Here is a 20,639-nt window from a genome sequence, read left to right as displayed (position 1 = left end):
AGGCTGGATCCGACTTCCAGAGTTGGTCGGTGGATCCGGCTCCTCGTTCCTGGGCTGGACTTCATCCATTTTGATCTACAACAACTGGGCCGCTCGATGGGCCATACGCTACCATCACCGTCTATGGGCCACCCGGGCTTGCCGGATCTAGGCACTGTCGATGGTACACCCATGAAGTATACCCACAACAGTAGCCCCCAGAGTTCTCCGAGATTCACCTCTAATTTCCGCCTTGTTCGAATCATCTTTATATCCGACAAACCTCTCGGTAACATGGGGAAACTTGAAGAACTCCGACTTCATGAAACTTCCCTTTCCAGCTCGCATGCCGGAAAGATCCTTCATCACGCGGGACTTCATCCATCGACCTCATTATTACAACGAGTCTCCGGGTTACTCCCCTACAGAGATAACGGCTCGTAGTTTTAAATTCTTACCCGGAACTTTGAAAGGTTCAAACGGTTCCTCCAACCTTGACGCTATTTTCGGGTAATTTGAACGGTAACTTATCCTTATCCATTTTTACCGCTAGGGTTTTCGACACGTGTTCATCATCCAATGGTGCGACGCTTGCATTCCGACCACAAGATGCGGAGCACGAATCTCATCCCGCGCCTATAAATATCCTCACCGCACACACTAATCTCCTCATTCTCCCCCGTTTTCACCTCTCGCTCGAGCGCCGCTACCGATTTCCTGCTTCCGCTGTGCTGGAGTCTGCCGGAATTTCACCGGAGCCAGCGCCGCCGCGTCGATTTCATCGTGTTCTTAACTTCGGCGAGCCACCGCAGCGAAAACCTCGTCGCCGGCGTCTCCGACCACCGCAGCAGCCATCTCCGGTAAACCTTCACCTCGAGCTTTTTCATCGGCATCGGTAGGGACGACTAATGTGTAGCAACAGTTACGACTAAGTTAGTTAACTCGCAATTTGTAGATGTCTTCCTCTACTCCGCCTCCATCGCAGATGGAACAAATCGCGGCCACGCCAATCTCCTCCACCCCTCCTCCATTCATCCCCATCCAGCTGGATCCTACCAAGGGATCCGGCAAGACCATTGAGGGAGCCACTTCCAGTCCGGCGGACTTAGCCAGAAAGAAACAGATGTAGAAGAAGGTGGAGGAGGCCGCCGCCAAAAAGTCGAAGGCCCGAACTCGTGAAGGCGATGTTAAGGGGTAATGGTGGCCCTGCACCACCACAGAGGACGAACTCCGCAGCTTCAAGGTGGAGGGATTTTTGCAGCCTGGATCCTGGAGAGTGGTTCCGGGTGCCCTGGTCCCAGCGCCCGAAGCCAGAGAATGGGTGCTGACCAGGGCGTTGGTGGAGCGCGGATTTTCCTTGCCCCCCAAGCGATTTCTTCTCGGAAATCATCGAGGTGTACAGGCTGCAACCTCACAACATTTCCCCCAACAGCATCCACGCCATCGCTAACCATGTCGCCATGTGCGAGGGTCATCTCCGGGTAACACCTTACTTGACCCTTTTTCAATATTTCTTCTCCGTCAAGAAGGATAGGCCCCGCAGACTTCATCGCTCACCACCTACGGAGCATTACCTTCAAGATCCGCCCCGGCCGCGTCTACCCCCACACGGATCGTCACAAGTCCGTCAGGTACTGGTCCAGAGGATTCTTCTATGTGAAGGACACATCGGATCCGGCCATCCCAAAGACTTTGCCGGAGTTCAAGGACGGGCCCGCCAGCGAGACCCCCGCCTGGACTAAATGCCCACATATCTCCGAGTCACCTCAGCTGACAAGGATGGTGAGGCGGATCTTCAAGCTGACGGAATCTGACTTGTCGGGGAAGGACCTGACGCTATCATGGTTCACCAAGCGGATCTATCCTCTTCAACATCGGGATCGCTTGATGTATGAATACAGCGGCCGCGACGACACCATGCGCGCCACCAAGGACAACCTTTCCTTCGACGCCCTAAACAAGCGGCTCCGGTTCGTGATCGAAATTCCGCGTGACGTTCAGTCTCACGTGTGTCATTTTGACATCCACACGGATGGCACCGGCACCGCGGTAAGTCTTCCGACTAATCATTAGTTCCCTTTTTTATGCCCACAAATTTGTCTAAGGACTTTATCTTGTATGTTCAGCTCGAAGCCCTCGAGGAAAAAGATCTCGGGAACCTGACCCGGGTCCCGCACTGCGACAACACGAACCCGGAAGCTGCGTCTGACGTGGAAGCTCCCGAGAGCCCTCCTCCTATAAAACGGAAGAGAGGCGCAGCCTCCGAGTCGGCACCAAAACGCGCGCGCGAGACTCCCAGCGCCGCGACCACCAAGAAGGCCGAGAAAGAGAAACAACGCCTCATGGAAATCGACACCAGCAAAAGCTCGCAGGCCAGCCTTGAGCGATTCTTCACCAAGCCTGGGTAAAAACTTAGCTTCCGACTTACTCTCTTCGTGCAACTTAACGCAAAATATGCTAAGTGTCACACTCTTTTTACTGTGCAGCAAATTTGCCGAAAGCAAGCCTCCCAAGAAGAAGACCAAGCCCTCACCTGCCTCGATGTCTGTCACTCCGGAAGTGGAGGTTCCGCCTAAGACCTCCTCCTCTGCGGCTCCCGGTCCCAAGGACGTCATCAATATTGACGATATTTCGGAGGATCCCACCGCACATTCCGGCAAAGATGCCTCCTCGTCCAAGCCTCCGCCTGAAGAGCCCGAAACCACCTCGGCTGAAGCTACGACTAATGACGCCAAAAATAAATTCTTGCTAAGCGGTGCTACTGGTACGCCCCAAACGCATCCGCACTTGTTTCCGGTACTTCAAAAGTTCCCCTGGCACAGCGTCATGCGAAAATGACCAACTTAATGAATGAAGTGTGGGGGAAGCTGGAGACAGAGCAACAAGATCTTGCAACCCTCGAAGATAATCTCCTGGTCTTCTTTGCGCCAGGTAATACTAACCCCCAAGCATTGGTTTAGATATTTTCCGAGTGAAATTTGTGAACCGATGCTTCAGCTAAATTATCTTAGTTGGATCTTGGCGGAAACTTGAAATTTCCTAGCACAATAACTTTAACTTCGCGTCTAGCCCCCCGCATTTTAAATTTCCGGCTAACCATTCCAACCTGCTTCATAGAACACCCGTCAACTGCACGAAGATCTGTGGACGCTGGTGCTGGAGCAGAAAGAGGAGATCGAGAGGTTGTACAAGAAGGAGGCGGAGGATCGGCAGGCTATCACACTCCTGGAAACCCGTTTGAAAAACAATGAGGGTATGTGTTCCGTCTTACTATAGATTCCTCAACGCGCTCTTTGTTATTGAACATATCTGTTTACTTTGAACTTGCTTTCCGCCTTACAGAAAAACTTGCCAATCGCCCCTCCATCGATGCAATCTCCGTCAGGATCGAAGTGCTGAAGTCCGAGCATGCATCCCTCCAGCAATCCCTTAAGGAGTCTCATGAAAAGGAGACTAAAACCAAAAAGGAGCTAGAGGAAAAGCATGCATAGGCTATGTCGGAACTGACCAAGAAGCTTAAGACTAGCAACAACAGAGTTAAGACTCTGGTGTCTAAGGCGAAGGCTTATGAGGCGGAGGCGTTAGATATCGACGAGTTGATCTTCCATAAGGACTTTATATTTCCGGCATCTCCATTGTATTCTTTTTGTCCCAACTCGGAAACTGACCGCACGATTTTTTGTGTGTATCAGCTGTCTCGGATTTGAATGGACAGAAGATTCCGGCCTTTACAGGACTGAAGCCTATGAAGAAGCCCGAAACTCAATTGAGGAACTCATCGAAGCTTACCGTGGTATTGCCCAGAAGCTGTCCCTGAAGAGAGCCCGCACTACAATCATTGATAAGATGACAAAGCTGGTGAAGCTAGTACCGGATCTGATCGGGGACTGGCAAGAGTCTTCAGCTCGCGGAGCCGCCTCAATTGCCTTGGCTATGTGCAAATCATACTTCCCCTCCATGGATTTCGTGACAATCGCGCGCGGAGTCCCCAAGGGCACCAATGTCAAGCAAGCTCTCGCGAAAACTCAAGGCTTTGACACGCTTGCTGAGCGCGGAGTTGATGAAGGAGAATTTATGCGCAACGTTGAGTGGAACCCCAAGAGGAAGATATGATGAGCACAGCAGGAAATTTTTTCCTCAGTAAGAAACCACGGTTTATCGACCAGTAGGAGAAAAACATTCTCTCCCGAGGTGTTGCGAACCAACTCGTGGCAGGGCGCACTACCGGCGTCAACAACAACGTGGAGACCTGCACACAAACAACCAAGTACTTTGTCTCCAACTTTCAGGGAGGTTGTCAAGCTCATTGGTTTTGCTGAAAACAAAGGATTAAACGAACCGTGTGGAAGAAGAATTGTTTGCAGAGAACAGAACAGAAAAATGATGTAGAAGATTGCAATTAAAAGAAGAAGGACCGGGGTCCATAGTTCACTAGAGGCGCCTCCCCAATAAAATAAATATGCTGGGTAAAGAAATTACAGATGGGCAATTGACAAGCAAAGATTCTACGCTAATGGTTGGTGCAGAATACATGCTATGAAAGTATGCGGGCATTACAAGAATATATATAGACCGTAATCCAACTGCATCTATGACTAATAATCCACCTTCAGGATTGCATCCGCGACACCCTCCAGTATTAAGTTGCAAGGAACGGACTATCGCTTTAAGCAATGTGTGTAAAATAAATGATGAAACTACCCTGGAATAGAACACCGCTGTTTTCTCCCTAGTAGCAACAACACATCTACAACCGTAGAGAACAAGGTCATTTCCCATGGTTAAATAGAGGCATGAACCCACTATCGAGCATAAATACTCCCTCTTGGAGTCGCTAGCATCTACTTGGCCGCAGCATCTACTAGAAACAGAGAGCATGCAAGATCATAATAACATAATACATAATCTCAACCAAAGCAATCTATCTATAAATCGGATCCACATCAAACCAACATGTAGCAATTACAAATAGATGATCTTGATCATGTTAGGCAGCTCACAGGATCTATACATGAAGCACAACAAGGAGAGGAAAGCCATCTAGCTACTGCTATGGACCCATGCTCCCGTGGAGAACTACTCACGCATCACCTCGGATGAAGACATGGCGATGTAGAGGCCTCCGGCGGTGATTTCCCTCTCCGGCAGGGTGACGGGATAGACTACAGAACCCTCCCGAACTAGGGTTTCGGTTGACGGCGGCGTCGTAACTTTTCGTGGATGGAGGCTCTCGTCCCTGGGGTTTGCCCGATACGAGGAATAAATAGGCGGAAGGGTGGAGGAAACGAGGCGATGAGGCGCCAGTACATGGGCCAGGCGCGGCCAAGGGTGGGGCCGCGCCTGCCCTATGTACTGCCACGTGGGAGATCTCCTGCGCGTGTCCTTCTGGCTCCGTCTTCGTCCTGGAAAAATAAGACTCTGGGCTTTTGCTTCATCCAATTCCGAGAAACTTTCATTTACAACTTTCTGAAACACAAAAAACAGTAGAAAACAGGAACTTGCACTGCGGCACTGCGTTAATAGGTTAATTAGTCCTAGAAAATGCTAAAAAGTATGGAAAAGTGCACATAAAACATATAAGAATTGTAACAAAACAAGGATGGAGCATCAAAAATTATAGATACGTTTGGGACGTATCAACATCCCCAAGCTTAACTCCTGCTCGTCCTCGAGTGAAGTAATAACAAACAAATTATTTTTGAGGTGACATGTTGTCACACTACTTTGATCAATCTAAGTGTAAAAACAAACATAGCTGGAATCATAGAATCCTAGCATAAGCATGATAGATATAATCAAACAATGAAACTTAATAACCATGCTAAAACATGAATAGTAATCAAACAAAAGAAAATGTATAACGTGCATGGAAAGCGAAGTGATTTTCAAGAGCATAGTATAGATACATAATAAAGTGGTACTCAGCTTGTCCCATAAGTGGAAACAAAACATACATGCTTGGACACCTTTAAAAGATTATAAGGATGACTAGAAACAAAAAAGTTTGAACAAGGAATACCATAATTATGAATCAATCAATAAAATCTTGGGGTCATGCACATAAAACTAAGAATGACAACTATGCTCTCATAAGTGGTGCATAAACTAGAAGGTGGAGACTCAACATAAAAGTAAAAGAAGTTCTCTCTTTGAGAGGCAAGTAAGATCACTCATGTGCTAGAGCTTTTTATTGAAACAAAAAGAGTATAAAATGCACCTTTGAGAGGTGAATGATGTCAACGGTAAGTACAAAGCATATGGGTTGTGCAGAAGTTCTACTCCTAAGTTGCAAGCCTCATGCATAATTGCTACTAGTGCTCACACCTCGTCCTACTCACCTCGGATCACCATTAGCTCTCATCACATACAAGTTGTTTTAACCGAGTATCACAAAGGGGTACCCCCGTGCCTCCTGTACAAAGGTCCTAGGAGATGCATTGTTTTTGATTTCTCATTTTTAAAGCATCTTCAACTTGGAACATCCATACCGGGACAACACGAGCAACAAATAAATGGACTCCTCTTATTTTTTATTGCTAGAAGCTTTCTCATAAGAGATTGAAGATTTGTCCAACTGAAACTTCCAGCATGATACATGGCTTCGGTTAGCGGCCCAATGTTCTTCTCTAACAAAAATGTATACTGAAACTATTTTGCATGGATAATCTCCTTCATTTCAGACAAGATGAACATGCATAGCAACCCACATGATATTCAGCGGCAAAGCACGCTGAGGTCTCCCCATTATTTCAATGGTTATCACACAACAAGCAACTTAAAGGAGCTACGGTTACACAAGGAACACACGCTAGGCACAATAGTCATTTTTTTACTACTTTCCCATGAGCAACAAAATATAATACTTTGAAATTTAAAGGTATCACATGAGCAAACTACTATGGAATGCAATGAAATACCACATATAGGTAGATATGGTGGACACTTTGGCATATTTGGTTTTTGGTGGTTGGATGCATGAATAAAATACTTACACAAATGGAGCCTAGAAAAAGACCGGGTGCGACCAACTAAGAGAGCATAATGGCCATAATCATGCACAGCGACAAAATATATTAATCAAAGCATAAAGTGATACACAAGTTTCAAACTAAATGATCATAGAGGCAAGAATTGACTGGAATGTAGTCATAACATGTTGCCAAACATGTGCCAAGTCGACCCAAATAAAGAACATTCGCAGGAGAATATATACCACAATATTATGCTTTTCTATTGTATGCTAAAAACAATGCATGAAACCTTCAATGGCGCACTAAACACTCTCAGTATTTGAGACTAATAATAATGAAAACATAATTAACAAGCTCATCATGAGAATAACATCTAGCAAGATATGCAAAAATAACTATGCCATAGTCTAAAAATGCTTCCACTTGCATCACATACACATAAAACTTTTTTCATGCTTCGAAAGCCAACCAAATGAAACCAAACAACTCTCATATATGAAAAACAAGTAAATATCCAGAGTGCTATTGAAACTAAAATAAATGTAAAATTGGAGTGTGTCTCTCTCCAACGCAAAATGCATAACAGTGGAGCGTGTCTCACTCCAAAATAAACATGCAACGGAGCGTGTCTCACTCCAAAGTAAATATGCGAAGCGGTGGAGCGTGTCTCACTCCAAAGTAAACATGAATGATGGGGTCAAACTTTATTGAAAGTAAACACACAACAAAAATTAAAGACGCTCCAAGGATAACACATATCACATGAAGGAATAAAAATATAGCGTGTTCAAAAATGACCTGGTGCTTTTTGTTGATGAAGAGGGGATGCCTTGTGCATCCCAAGCTTTGACGCTTGTACTTCTTGGATATTTCTTGGGGGGTCCAGGGGACATCCCCAAGCTTGAGCTCTTGTCCATGCTTCACCTTATTGCATCATTCTTCTCTCCCTACACTTGAAAACTTCCTTCACACAAAACTCAGCACAATTGATTATCAACATTAGTGCAAATAGAAATATATCAAACCAGCAAGGTTTCAGTAATGGCACATATCAAACACTCATTTTAACATATGATACTGTAGCTACTTCTTCCCAAATCTCTTTTTCACAAAAGAACTCAAAAAGACGAAGCATAAGACACAAATGCAAAACATGGCAGAAATCTGTCAAAACAGACCAGCAGGTAGAGATCGAAATTAAATAAATAGTTCTGTTGCTCAAATCGAAAAATGCTAAACTAACTAAAGTTAGCTAACATACTGGGTCATAAGCACAAAATTTTGCAGCTCAAAATAACATTCTGGCGATTTTTAAGAATTTTTTTGTGACCAGCACAGAATCTGTTTCAGAATTGCAAATACCCCAAATACTGCTTTCTTTCTATTAGAGGCTACTGATACGTCCCAAACGTATCCATAATTTCTTATGTTCCATGCTACTTTTATGATGATACCCACATGTTTTATACGCACTTTATTCATATTATGCATTTTCCGGCACTAACCTATTGATGAGATGCCGAAGAGCCAGTTGCTGTTTTCTGCTGTTTTTAGTTTCAGAAATCCTACAAAGGAAATATTCTCGGAATTGGACGAAATCAACGCCCAGGGTCTTATTTTTCCACGAAGCTTCCAGAAGAACGAAGGGATTACGAAGTGGGGCGACGAGGCGCCGCCACCATAGGGCCGCGCGACCAGAGGGGGGCCCGCGCCGCCCTATGGTGTGGGCCCCTCGTCAGCCCTCCGACTCTGCCCTTCCGCCTACTTAAAGCCTTCATCGCGAAAACCCCAGTACCGAGAGCCACGATACAGAAAACCTTCCAGAGACGCCGCCGCCGCCAATCCCATCTCGGGGGATTCAGGAGATCGCCTCCGGCACCCTGCGGGAGAGGGGAATCATCTCCCGGAGGACTCTTCATCACCATGATCGCCTCCGGATTGATGTGTGAGTAGTTCACCCCTGGACTATGGGTCCATAGCAGTAGCTAGATGGTTGTCTTCTCCTCATTGTGCTATCATGTTAGATCTTGTGAGCTGCCTATCATGATCAAGATCATGTATTTGTAATGCTACATGTTGTGTTTGTTGGGATCCGATGAATATGGAATACTATGTCAAGTTGATTATCAATCTATCATATATGTTGTTTATGTTCTTGCATGCTCTCCGTTGCTAGTAGAGGCTCTGGCCAAGTTGATACTTGTAAATCCAAGAGAGATTATTTATGCTCGATAGTGGGTTCATGCCTCCATTGAATCTGGGACAGTGACAGAAAGTTCTAAGGTTGTGGATGTGCTGTTGCCACTAGGGATAAAACATCAATGCTTTGTCTAAGGATATTTGTGTTGATTACATTACGCACCATACTTAATGCAATTGTCTCGTTGTTTGCAACTTAATACTCGGAAGGGGTTCGGATGATAACTCGAAGGTGGACTTTTTAGGCATAGATGCATGCCTGGATAGCGGTCTATGTACTTTGTCGTAATGCCCCGATTAAATCTCATAGTACTCATCGTGATATATGTATGTGCATTGTTATGCCTTCTTTATTTGTCAATTGCCCAACTGTAATTTGTTCACCCAACATGCTATTTATCTTATGGGAGAGACACCACTAGTGAACTGTGGACCCCGGTCCATTCTTTACATCTGAAATACAATCTACTCGCAATACTTGTTCTTTATTGTTCTTCGCAAACAAACATCATCTTCCACACTATACATCTAATCCTTTGTTTACAGCAAGCCGGTGAGATTGACAACCTCACTGTTACGTTGGGGCAAAGTACTTTGATCGTGTTGTGCAGGTTCCACGTTGGCGCCGGAATCCCTGGTGTTGCGCCGCACTACACTCCTTGACTCCTACTGGTTCGATAACCTTGGTTTCTTACTGAGGGAAAACTTGTCGCTGTACGCATCACACCTTCCTCTTGGGGTTCGCAATGGACGTGTGCTTTACACGCCATCAAGACAGTTTTCTGGCGCCGTTGTCGTGGATCTGAAGAAAAGATACTCCACAAAGATTTCTAACTCCCACGTCAACAGCAAGACAGTTTTCTGGCGCCGTTGTCGGGGAGATCAAGACACGCTGCAAGGGGAGTCTCCCACATCCAATCTCTTTACTTTGTTTTTGTCTTGCTTTACTTTACTTTATTTACTGCTTTGTTTGCTCTTTATATCAAAAATACAAAAAAATTAGTTGCTAGCTTTACATTATTTACTGTCTTGTTCTCTATATAAAAAATAAAAAAAATTAGTTACTTGCATTTACTTTATTTAGTTTGCTTTATTTACTACTGCTAAAATGGGTACTCCTGAAAATACTAAGTTGTGTGACTTCACTAGCACAAATAATAATGATTTCCTATGCACACCTATTGCTCCACCTGCTACTACAGCAGAATTTTTTGAAATTAAACCCGCTTTACTAAATCTTGTTATGAGAGAGCAATTTTCTGGTGTTAGTTCCGATGATGTCTGCTGCCCATCTTAATAATTTTGTTGAACTTTGTGAAATGAAAAAGTATAAGGATGTAGATGGTGACATTATAAAATTAAAATTGTTTCCTTTCTCCTTAAGAGGAAGAGCTAAAGATTGCTTGCTATCTTTGCCTAAAAATAGTATTGATTCATGGACTAAATGTAAGGATGCTTTCATTGGTAGATATTATCCTCCCGCTAAAATTATATCTTTGAGAAGTAGCATAATGAATTTTAAGCAATTGGATAATGAACATGTTGCTCAAGCATGGGAGAGAATGAAATCTTTGGTGAAGAATTGCCCTACCCATGGACTGACTACTTGGATGATCATCCAAACCTTTTATGCAGGACTGAATTTTTCTTTACGGAACCTATTGGATTCGGCTGCTGGAGGTACCTTTATGTCCATCACCTTAGGCGCGGCAACAAAGTTTCTTGATAATATGATGATCAATTACTCTGAATGGCACACTGAAAGGGCTCCACAAGGTAAGAAGGTAAATTCTGTTGAAGAAACCTCCTCCTTGAGTGATAAGATTGATGTGATTATGTCTATGCTTGTGAATGGTAGATCTAATGTTGATCCTAATAATGTTCCTTTAGCTTCATTGGTTGCCCAAGAAGAACAGGTTGATGTGAATTTCATTAAAAACAATAATTTCAACAACAATGCTTATAGGAATAATTCTGGTAACAACTATAGGCCATACCCTTCTAATAATGGTAATGGTTATGGTAATTCTTATGGTAATTCTTACAACAATAATAGGAGTGTACCCCTGGTCTTGAAGCCATGCTTAAAGAATTTATTAGTACACAAACTGCTTTTAACAAATCTGTTGAGGAAAAGCTTGGTAAAATTGATATTCTTGCATCTAAGGTTGATAGTCTTGCCTTTGATGTTGATCTTTTAAAATTGAAAGTTATGCCTAATGAAGATAAAGATAATAAAATTGTAACTACCGCAAATGCCACCAAGTTCGAATTAATGAAAATATTAGATTGATGGCTGAATTGCATGCTAGGTGGGAAAGAGAAGAAAACGAAAAACTAGCTAAAGAGAATAATGTAGCTAAAGTTTGTACTATTACCACCACTAGTAATGATGATGCTTCACATGTTGCTAAACCCCCTACTATCAATGGTAAAATAATTGGTGTTAGCAATGTTTCTACTCCTAGTGCAAAGCGTGCAAAATTGCCTGAAACTGCTGAAATTGCTAAAACTGCTGAAACTGTTTGTGATAAAACTGCTGAAATTTTTCAAAATATTGGGGACAATGATCCCATTGCTGTAGATCATAATGGTTTAGATTTTGATGATTGTCATATCTCTGAAGTTATAAAGTTCTTACAAAAACTGGCTAAAAGTCCCAATGCTAGTGCTATAAATTTGGCCTTTACAAAACATATTACAAATGCTCTCATAAAAACTAGAGAGGAGAAACTAAAACTTGAGACTTCTATTCCTAGGAAGTTAGAAGATGGTTGGGAGCCCATCATTAATATGAAGGTCAATGATTTTGATTGTAATGCTTTATGTGATCTTGGTGCAAGTATTTCTGCTATGCCTAAGAAAATCTATGATATGCTTGACTTGCCACCATTGAAAAATTGTTATTTGGATGTTAATCTTGCTGATAATGCTATAAAGAAACCTTTGGGGAGGATTGATAATGTTCGCATTATGGTTAACAATAACCTTGTCCCCGTTGATTTTGTTGTCTTGGATATTGAATGCAATGCATCTTGTCCCATTATATTGGGAAGACCTTTTCTTCGAACTCGTTGGTGCTACTATTGATATGAAGGAAGGTAATATTAATTATCAATTTCCTCTCAAGAAAGGTATGGAACACTTCCCTAGAAAGAGAATGAAGTTACCTTATGATTCTATTATTAGAAAAAATTATGATGTTGATGCTTCATCTCTCGATAATACTTGATTCACACTTTCTGCGCCTTGCTGAAAGACGTTAAAGAAAAGCGCTTATGGGAGACAACCCATTATTTTACTTCTGCACTTTTGTTTTATATTTGAGTCTTGGAAGTTGTTACTACTGTAGCAACCTCTCCTTATCTTTATTTTATTGCATTGTTGTGCCAAGTAAAGTCTTTGATAGTAAAGTCAATACTAGATTTGGATTACTGCGAAGAAACAGATTTCTTGCTGTCACGAAATTTAGCAGCCCCTTCTGTAGGTAACTCAGAAAAATCTTCCAATTTACGTGCGTGATCCTCAGATATGTACGCAACTTTCATTAAATTTGAGCATTTTCATCTGAGGAAGTTAAGTGCCCCAGAAAAATTCGTCTTTACGGACTGTTCTGTTTTGACAGATTCTGTCTTTTATTTCGCATTGCCTGTTTTGCTATGTTTGATGGATTTCTTTGTTCCATTAACTTTCAGTAGCTTTGTGCAATGTCCAGAAGTGTTAAGAATGATTATGCCACCTCTGAATATATGAATTTTCAATTATGCACTAACCCTCTAATGAGTTTGTTTTGAGTTTGGTGTGGAGGAAGTTTTCAAGGGTCAAGAGAGGAGGATGATACAATATGATCAAGAAGAGTGAAAAGTCTAAGCTTGGGGATGCCCCCGTGGTTCATCCCTGCATATTTTAAGAAGACTCAAGCATCTAAGCTTGGGGATGCCGAAGGCATCCCTTCTACATCGAGAACTTATCAGGTCACCTCTAGTGAAACTATATTTTTATTCCGTCACATCTTATGTGCTTTACTTGGAGCGTCTGTTTGTTTTTGTTTTTGTTTTTGTTTGAATAAAATTGGATCCTATCATTCTTTATGTGGGAGAAAGACACGCTCCGTTGTTGCATATGAACACATGTGTTCTTAACTTTACTGTTAATGTTCATGGCAAAGGTTGAAACTGCTTCGTTCATTGTTATATGGTTGGAAACAGAAAATGGTTCATGTGGTAATTGGTATAATGTCTGGAATAATTTGGTACTTGGCAATTGTTGTGCTCATATAGATCATGTTTAAGCTCTTGCATCATGTACTTTGCACCTATTAATGAATAACTACATAGAGCTTGTTAAAATTTGGTTTGCATGATTGGTCTCTCTGGAGTCTAGATATTTTCTGGTTAAGGTGTTTGAACAAAAAGGAGACAGCGTAGAGTCTTATAATGCTTGCAATATGTTCTTATGTAAGTTTTGCTGTACTGTTTTATACTTGAGCTTGCTTCAAACAACCTTGCTAGCCTAAGCCTTGTATTGAGAGGGATTTTTCTCGTGCATCCAAATCCTTGAGACAAAAACTATGCCATTTGTGTCCACCATACCTACCTACTACATGGTATTTCTCTGCCATTCCAAAGTAAATTACTTGATTGCTACCTTTAAAATTCTATTCTTTGTCTTTGCAATATATAGCTCATGGGAAAATAGCCTTAAAAACTATTGTGGTGAAGAATATGTAGCTATGTATCTTATTTCTTATAAGTTGCTTGTTGAGCGGTAACCATGTTTCTGGGGACGCCACCAACTATCACACCTTTGTTGAATATCATGTGAGTTGCTATGCATGTACTTCTTGTCTGAAGTAAGGGTGATTTATCATGATCAAATGGTTTGAGTATGCATATTGTTAGAGAAGAACATTGGGCCGCTAACTAAAGCCATGATCCATGGTGGAAGTTTCGGTTTGGACAATCAATCCTCAATCTCTTATGAGAATATTATCCGTTGTTGAATGCTTATGCATTAAAGAGGAGTCCATTATCTGTTGTCTATGTTGTCCCGGTATGGATGTCTAAGTTGAGAATAATCAAAAATGAGAAATCAAATGCGATCTTTCTCCTTAGACCTTTGTACAGGCGGCATAGAGGTACCCCTTTGTGACACTTGGTTGAAACATATGTTATGCAATGATAATCCATGTAAATCCAAACTAGTTAGGACAAGGTGCGGGCACTATTGGTAATCTATGCATGAGGCTTGCAACTTATAGGATGTCTTATACATAACACATATGATTTATTACTACCGTTGACAAAATTGTTTCTATGTTTTCGAATGAAAAGCTCTAGCACAAAAATAGTAATCCATGCTTCCCTCTGCGAAGGGCCTTTCTTCTACTTTATTGTTGAGTCAGTTTACCTACTTCTTTCTATCTTAGAAGCAAACACTTGTGTGAACTGCGTGCATTGATTCTTACATGTTCACCTATTGCACTTGTTATATTACTTTGTGTTGACAATTATCCATGAGATAAACATGTTGAAGTTGAAAGCAACTGCTGAAACTTATATCTTCCTTTGTGTTGCTTCAAAGCTTCCTACTAAAAATCTATTGCTTTATGAATTGACTCTTATGCAAGTCTTATTGATGATTGTCTTGAAAGTATTATTCATGAAAAGTCTTTGCTATATGATTCATTTGTTTACTCATTGTCTTTACCATTGCTTCGAATCGCTGCATTCATCTCATATGCTTTACAATAGTATTGATCAAGATTATGATAGCATGTCACTTCAGAATTTATCCTTGTTATCGTTTACCTACTCGAGGGCGAGTAGGAACTAAGCTTGGGGATGCTTGATACGTCCCAAACATATCCATAATTTCATATGTTCCATGCTACTTTTATGATGATACCGACATGTTTTATACGCACTTTATGTCATTATTATGCATTTTCCGGCACTAACCTATTGACGAGATGCCAAAGAGCCAGTTGCTGTTTTCTGCTGTTTTTGGTTTCAGAAATCCTACAAAGGAAATATTCTCGGAATTGGACGAAATCAACGCCCAGGGTCTTATTTTTCCACGAAGCTTCCAGAAGACCGAAGGGATTACGAAGTGGGGCGACGAGGCGCCGCCACCATAGGGCCGCGCGGCCAGAGGGGGGCCCACGCCGCCCTATGGCGTGGGCCCCTCGTCAGCCCTCCGACTCTGCCCTTCCGCCTACTTAAAGCCTTCATCGCGAAAACCCCAGTACCGAGAGCCACGATACGGAAAACCTTCCAGAGATGCCGCCGCCAATCCCATCTCGGGGGATTCAGGAGATCGCCTCCGGCACCCTGCCGGAGAGGGGAATCATCTCCCGGAGGACTCTTCATCACTATGATCACCTCCGGATTGATGTGTGAGTAGTTCACCCTTGGACTATGGGTCCATAGCAGTAGCTAGATGGTTGTCTTCTCCTCATTGTGCTATCATGTTAGATCTTGTGAGCTGCCTATCATGATCAAGATCATGTATTTGTAATGCTACATGTTGTGTTTGTTGGGATCCGATGAATATGGAATACTATGTCAAGTTGATTATCAATTTATCATATATGTTGTTTATGTTCTTGCATGCTCTCCGTTGCTAGTAGAGGCTCTGGCCAAGTTGATACTTGTACCTCCAAGAGGGAGTATTTATGCTCGATAGTGGGTTCATGCCTCCATTGAACTGCGGGACGAGTGACGGAAAGTTCTAAGGTTGTGGATGTGCTTGTTTCCACTAGGGAAAAAACATCAATGCTTTGTCTAAGGATATTTGTGTTGATTACATTACGCACCATACTTAATGCAATTGTCTGTTGTTTGCAACTTAATACTGGAAAGGATTCGGATGATAACCTGAAGGTGGATTTTTTAGGCATAGATGCTGGATAGCGGTCTATGTACTTTGTCATAATGCCCTGATTAAATCTCATAGTACTCATCGTGATATATGTATGTGCATTGTTATGCCTTCTTTATTTGTCAATTGCCCAACTATAATTTGTTCACCCAACATGCTATTTATCTTATGGGAGAGACACCACTAGTGAACTGTGGACCCCGGTCCATTCTTTACATCTGAAATACAATCTATCGCAATACTTGTTCTTTACTCGTTCTTCGCAAACAAACATCATCTTCCACACTATACATCTAATCCTTTGTTTACAGCAAGCCGGTGAGATTGACAACCTCATCTGTTACGTTGGAGCAAAGTACTTTGATTGTGTTGTGCAGGTTCCACGTTGGCGCCGGAATCCCTGGTGTTGCGCCGCACTACACTCCGCCACCAACAACCTTCCCGTGTTCCTTGACTCCTACTGGTTCGATAACCTTGGTTTCTTACTGAGGGAAAACTTGTCGCTGTACGCATCACACCTTCCTCTTGGGGTTCCCAACGGACGTGTGCTTTACACGCCATCAGCTACCATTGGCACAAAAACGAAATAAAAACAATAAGGAGAGGTTATTACAGTTTCAATAACTCGGATGAAGCCTGGTGACCGGGTGTATACGTGAGCACGCGGCCAGAAGTCGACATGTGTCTACCGGCGTTTGTTCCCCCGTGAGGTGATGTGCTACCGAAAAGTTGTTTTTTCACATGATTCTTTAGACCGTGTCCTAGACGCATCTTAATCTTTTCCTCCATCTGCTCCTTCCCCAACCGTGAAAAGTGAATAGATAAGATTGGTGTAGCAGTCCATCTGGGCGCAGTCCTGCTCAGCTCAGCCGCGCCGTGCCTCGCCTCCTCCCGGCGTCCGCGCGCCTTGGCCGCTACGACGAGGTCCTCCTCTCCGTGCGGGAGCTCTCCGCGCGGGACCCCGCCCAGGCGTAGGACCTCTACCCGCTCGCCGTCTCCTGCCTCGGCGCCGCCGGCGAGCTGTCCCTCAGGGAGGACGCGCTCAAAGAGATGTCCCGCGCGGGGCTCCACGTCGACTCCGCCACGGGCAATGCCTTCGTGCGCCACTACGCGGCCTCCGGCACCGTCTGGAGATGGAGGCGGCGGTCGGCCGGCTCAGGAAGACCGGCCTCCTCATCTCCGCCGACGCCATCCGCGCCGTTGCGTCCGCGTACGTCGCGCAGCGCCAGTACTACAGGCTCGGCGAGTTCGCGCGCGGCCTCGGCCTCGGCCGCCGCAACGCCGGCAACCTGGTCTGGAAGCTCTACCTCCTATCCTTCGCGGCCAACTTCAAGATGAAGTCGCTGCAGCGCGCGTTCTTGGAGATGGCCGACGCCGGGTTCCGGCCGGACATCACCACCTTCAACATCCGCGCCGCCGCGTTCTCCAAGATGTGCATGTTCTGGGACCTCCACCTCACTGCTGACCACATGCGCAGCGACGGCGTCAAGCCGGACCTCGTCACGCACGACTGCTTCGTGGACGCATACATGGAGCGCCGGCTCGCGCGCAACCTCTCCTTCGCGTTCCGCCAGCTCGACTGCAGTAGTGAATGCACTATCAGCTCATGCTCAATAACATGTGCTCAAGCAAGTAGAATGCTATTATCTGCCTTACCCGGGCCATTTTCCTCGCTGGAGTCGAATAGTAGCTGAAGGCCGAGGCAGATGCCAAGGAAGGGGCGGTCCCTGCGGATGTACTCGCGAAGCGCGTCGGCCATGCCTCTGCGGGTGAGGACATCCATCCGCGCGCCATCGCCTAGCTGCTGTAGACCGGTGTAAGAGCAGGGACGGTGCACGCTACTTGAGCGCCCTACGACCCGGAGGCGAGCAGCTCGAGCTGTCCGGGGGACCTCCTCCTTATTCCGATTCGCCCCTTCCGATTCGTGCTGCAAGGCACCTCCTCTCGAATCCGATTCGATCCACGGGATGTCTAGGACGGGGACACTGATTCGATCTAGGGGATGAAGACGAGGGCACTGTTTCACTTGTGGGAAAAGGAAGAAGAAGAGAGAGGGATTAGAAAAAGGATGTTTGACGCCGTTTGGCTCCGTTTGTGAGGCTAGTATCTTAAAGCAGATCCAACGGTAAAGACCGCGTGCTCACGTATACACCCGGTCACCAAATCCACTCTCTTCAATAACTTCCAAGACTCAACAAAGCAAAAATAACAGAAATAAAACATGGGTTGTCTCCCGTAAGCGCTTTTCTTTAATGCCTTTGAGCTAGGCGCAGAAAGGGTGCAAATCAAGTATTGTCAAGAGGTGGCTCATCAACACCATAAGTTATCCTATAAATAGGGTCATAAGGTGACTTCTTTCTTTTTCTAGGGAAGTGTTCCATACCTCTTTTGAGTGGAAATTGATAACGAATTATTCCATCTCTCATATCAATGATAGCACCTGCAGTTCTAAGAAACGGTCTTCCCAAAATAATAGGGCATGAAGCATTACATTCAGTATCCAAAACAACAAAATCAACGGGGACATAATTATTATTCACTTGTATAAGAACATTATCAACTCTCCCCAAAGGTTTCTTTGCAGCAACATCAACAAGAAGAACATCCAAGTAACATTTTTCCAACGGTGGAAAGTCAAGCATATCATAAACTCTTTTAGGCATAACAGAAATACTTGCACCAAGATCACATAAAGCATTACAATCAAATTCTTCTACTCTCATCTTAATAATAGGTTCCCAACCATCTTCTAACTTTTTAGGAATTGAAGCCTCACGTTTCAACTTCTCTTCCCTCATTTTCATAATAGCACTAGCAATATGCTTTGTAAGAGCAACATTTTGTTCACTAGCATTGGGAGTTTCAGCGAGATTTTGCAAGAACTTTATAACTTCAGTAATGTTACAACTTTCAAAATCAAAATCATTGCTATCAAAAATAAAAGGACAATTATCTCCCACACCTCTAAAAATTTCAGTACGCTTGTCGAGAACAGTTTTAATGGCTTTATACACTTTTCTATGTGGAGTGGGGACTTTTCCTACATTTTCAATTTTGCTAGTAGTAGTAGGAGGTTTGCTAGCATTCAAAGGTTCAATATTACTATTGGTGGTGATTGTGTAAACCTTGGCTAAATTATTTTCTCTAGCCATTTCATCTTCTCTTTCCCACCTAGCATGCAATTCAGCTAACAACCTCATATCATCAATTCTAACTTGAATATCATTTGCTTGAGAAAAAAGTTTTATTCTCAGTATTATCATGAGGAACAACCTTTACTTTAAGAAGATCAACATCAAGAGCAAGGCTATCCACTTTAGAAACAAGAGCATCTATTTTGCATAACTTTTCCTCCACAGATTTATTAAAAGCAGTTTGTTTACTAATAAAATCTTTGAGCATACCCTCAAGTTCAGAGGGAGAACTCCTATTGTTGTTATAAGAATTACCATAAGAGTTACTAAAACCACTTCCATTGTTGGGAGGATACAACCTATAATTATTGCTACCAAAATTATTACTATAGGCATTATTATTAAAATTGTTGCTCTTAATAAAATTCACATCTACATTTTCTTCTTGAGCAACCAAAGAGGCCAAAGGAACATTGTTTGGATCCATAGGAGCATTATTATTTGCAAGAATAGACATAATAGCATCAATCTTATCACTCAAACTAGAAGTTTCCTCAACAAAATTTACCTTTTTACCTTGTGGAGCTCTCACGGTATGCCACTCGTAATAATTTACCATCATATTGTCCAGAAGTTTTGTAGCCGCCCCAAGGGTCATATACATAAAAGTGCCTCCAGCAGCTAAATCTAATAAGTTCCTTGAAGAAAAATTTAAACATGCATAGAAGGTTTGAATAATCATCCAAGTAGTCAGTCCATGAGTGGGACAACTTTTAACCAAAGATTTCATTCTTTCCCAAGCTTGGGCAACATGCTCAGTATCAAATTGTCTAAACTTCATAATATCACTTCTCAAAGATATAATTTTAGCAGGAGGATAATATTTTCCAATAAAAGCATCTTTGCATTTAACCCAAGAATCAATACTATTTCTAGGCAAAGATAGCAACCACTCCTTAGCTCTAACTCTTAATGAGAAAGGAAACAATTTCAACTTAATAATATCACCATCTACATCCTTATATTTTTGCATCTCACATAACACAACAAAATTGTTGAGGTGAGAAGCAGCATCATCAGTACTAACACCAGAAAATTGCTCTTTTATAACAAGGTTCAACAAGGCAGGCTTAATCTCATAAAAAGCTGCTTTAGGAGCAGGTGGAGCAATGGGTGTGCAAATAAAATCATTGTTTCATGCTAGTAAAATCACACAACTTAGTATTCTCAGGAGTAGCCATTTAATAAAAATAATGCAAGCAACAGAAATAAAAGCTATACTATTTTTTTTGGATTTTCGATATAGAATACAAACAAGATAAAAATAAAATATGCAAGCAAAACAATAACAAAGTAAAAGAGTTGAGAGTGAGAGACTCCCCTCGCAGAAGAGATGCTTTTCTCCCCGGCAATGGCGTCAGAAAAAGTCTTTGCTGAGCGCGGAGTTGATGAAGGAGAATTTATGCGCAACGTT

At 43.1% G+C, this 20,639-nt stretch overlaps 1 pseudogene; it reads left to right on the top strand.

The window, feature by feature from the left end:
• Positions 1 to 3,473: 3,473 nt before the first annotated feature.
• On the top strand, positions 3,474 to 17,725 carry LOC124694895 (annotated as a pseudogene).
• Positions 17,726 to 20,639: the final 2,914 nt, after the last annotated feature.

The sequence above is a fragment of the Lolium rigidum genome, chromosome 3, assembly GCF_022539505.1.
Source record: "Lolium rigidum isolate FL_2022 chromosome 3, APGP_CSIRO_Lrig_0.1, whole genome shotgun sequence".
NCBI lineage: Eukaryota > Viridiplantae > Streptophyta > Magnoliopsida > Poales > Poaceae > Lolium > Lolium rigidum.
This window is presented reverse-complemented; position numbering and strand designations above follow the sequence as displayed.